Below are 3,248 nucleotides of genomic sequence, written 5' to 3' on the forward strand. Positions count from 1 at the left end.
TCCACTGATCAAAAATGGGACTGGAGCAATATGAAATGAAGTGTTTTGCTCAAGAACACATCCCACTGCCCAGTCAGAGTATCAAACCCACAATCTGGTGATCATGAATGCAACTGCCTAACCATTAAACCACATGCCTTCATGTGTGTGTGTATATATATGTGTGTGTGTGTGTGTGTGTGTGTGTGTGTGTGTGTGTGCAGTGCATGTGTGTGTGTGTGTGTGTGTGTGATGGTGGTCTAAATAGGGACAACACTCTTTTTGTAATACCCACTAATAGCAAATTTCTACTTGAAAGAACTCGCAAAAAAATTAAATTCTTCTGTAACTTTTACCTCGACTTAACTTTTGAACTAGGGACTAAATCTGTTAACTTCTTAGATGTCTCGCTAAACATAAAATCAGGACTATACTATCCTTATAGAAATCAGATGAAACCACTAGATATGTTAGCAAATTCTCTAATTACCCAGCTCTGTTATTAAATCTTTAGCTAAAGGGGTTTTATGTAGAATTACGCAACTTTCTGTGAATGAAGATATCTTCAGTTCATGCTCTCACTTCTACAATTCTGCTCTTTCAAATGCAGGATATGAACAGGAAATAATATCTGCAAACAACAACAGCAACAATAATAATAACAAGAGCAAACCTCCACCAAGGCAACACCAACATCCTCTCAACGATTAACTGGAGATGATTTTTAAAATGAGAATATCTGAAATAAACTCAATGGCTCTCACAAATGAGAATATTGAAAATGAACCTGACCGCTTTCAAAAATTAAGTGAAAAAAAACGGAAAAATAATTCAGAATCCTTGTCTGGATCGATCCCAAAATCTAATCAGTTTGTGCGAATCACGAGGCCAAACATCCCTGAAAGTTTCATCCGAATCCATCCAGCAATTCTTGAAATATCTTGTCCATGGACAAACAAACAAACACGACTGTAAACAATAAATCTGCCTTCGCTAAGACGAAGGCAATAATAATTATAATAATATGAGAATTATAACAATAATAACATTAAAAATACTACTACTACTACTACTACTACTACTAATAATAATAATCATAATAATAATAATAATAATATGATAAAAAGAGGAAAGAAAGCAGCCTGCAGAGGATTGTGGTTACCATCGGGTGAGACCATGGGTGAACCTGATGGTAGTGGGTATAAATATTTAGGGATTTTAGAGCTGGTTGAAATGGAAGTCAAGGTCAGTGAGGCCTATCAAAAAAGAGTGAAGATATTGTAGAAATCCAATCTGAATGCCAAAAATTTGATTACCGCAATGAATACCTGGGCAGTTGCGATGGTCAGATACAGTGCGTCCATCCTCAAATGGACTAAGGAGGAAATATCAACACTGGATGGAAGGACGAGAAAGTTGATGACACTGCATGGGGCGCTACACCCTAAAGCAAACGTAAACAGACTGTATATGAAAAGAAAGAATGGTGGCAGAGGACTAATTAGTAGAGAGTATTGTATAAGGAGTGAAAAGAAAATGTTTTCTGAGTATTTGATAAATAGTGATGAAGACCTGCTGCAATATGCTGCAAAAGATATAGGTGTAAAAGCAGATGAAATGATGGATAAGGCAGAGTTTAACCAAAGAGCTGAGGAGAAGAGAAAAGAAGACCTTCTTGAGATGAGAATGCATGGACAGTTTGAAAGGACTAACACAAGATGTTAAGGATAAAACAGCATCGTGGGCATGGCTTGAGCGATTTGATTTGAAGCATAAGACCAGACTTCTGACAACCAGAAATGCAGACTCTGTGGAAAGAGTGTGGAAAATGTAACCCATTTGGTAAGTGGATGTGAGAGCTTTGCACAAAAAGAATACAAACGCTGCCACGATAAAGTGTGTGTGTATCTTCATTGGCTCTTATGCCGTAAATACCAATATGAAGTAACAGAGGACTGGTATGAGCATGTACCAAGTAAAGTTATGCAGGAAGACGGAAAAGTAACGATACTCTGGGACTTTGATTTTCAGACGGATCGTGTTTTCGAACACCGTCGGCCGGATATTGTCATATTGAATGAGAGAGACAAATACTGTCAGATCACTGATGTAGCCATACCAAATGACATGAATGTTGCGAGTGAAGAGGTTGAAAAAATCACCAAGTACTCCGAACTGAAAGTGGAAATGGCTAGACTGTATGGAATGCGAGAGGGTAATGTACAATTAATACCAGTGGTGATCGGAGCACTGGGCTCAATGACATTGAAGCTTCAAGACTTCTTAAGGCAACTGGAAATCCCATGCCAGATTGATGTCTTGCAAAAAGCAGCCTTATTGGGTACAGTGCGCATCTTAAGGAAAGTATTATCTGTCTGAAGTTCTTGTTGTAACTTGACAGGTGCACTTTTACCAACACTGTGTTACGAAGGAATAATAATAATAATAATGCTAATAATAAATTTGACCGTGTAGTCAATACTGTCGGGTATATGCACTATGAGCAAGGCTTACGAGGAAATTAATAACTATGCTGCAAATACAGGCAGTGACCATATTGGCAACAATACAAATAAAAATGAAGATAAATTTAGAAACAAAAGTTCTTCACTCAAACCCCTATCTAATTATGGGGGATAGGAAGTATAGCATATACAAAGGTAAAAATAGGAAGAAACATGACATAATATGGTACAACCCTCCCTTTAATTATATAATGGATACTAATATAAGTGGAAAATTATTTAGTGTACTAAAGCACAACTTCACAAGTATTACCATTTATTCTCCCACAGAAACAAGAGTCTCCTACTCAACACTCTGTAATTTAGGTACTATTATAGCTGGCCTGAATAAGAAACACTTATCCGTGGCCAGATGTAGTAATAATACCTCTAGCACCACAATAAAAATTGAAGTTGGAAAAACAATAACAATAATAATAATATTAATTCATTTTATTGGCCACAAGGGCTAATATCAATTAAAGACATATAAGGACAAAGACAGGACGAAGGTTACAAAAGGTTTTGTCCGAAAAGGTAGGAAAGTTCGTCTAAACAGAGGAAGAAAACGGAGAAAGATATAATAAATAAATAGATAAATAAATAGATAAATAAATAAGTAGAACTCCCAAAGGGGGAGGCGCTTCGAAAAAGGAAAGGTTACACATGGAAAAACCCATAAAACCACGGGAGCCTGGTCAGAAAAAATAAGAAAGGGGTATAGAGCCCTTTCTCCTTTTACATTACCTTTTTTTTTTTTTTTTT

General features: G+C 36.6%; 1 protein-coding gene across 1 annotated transcript in view; it reads right to left on the minus strand.

The window, feature by feature from the left end:
- LOC106880831 (FHF complex subunit HOOK interacting protein 1B) overlaps positions 1-3,248 on the minus strand; it is a 103,093-nt gene that overhangs the window by 32,859 nt on the left and 66,986 nt on the right. The window lies entirely within an intron of this gene.

This window comes from Octopus bimaculoides, chromosome 16 (assembly GCF_001194135.2).
Source record: "Octopus bimaculoides isolate UCB-OBI-ISO-001 chromosome 16, ASM119413v2, whole genome shotgun sequence".
Taxonomy (NCBI): Eukaryota; Metazoa; Mollusca; class Cephalopoda; order Octopoda; family Octopodidae; genus Octopus; species Octopus bimaculoides.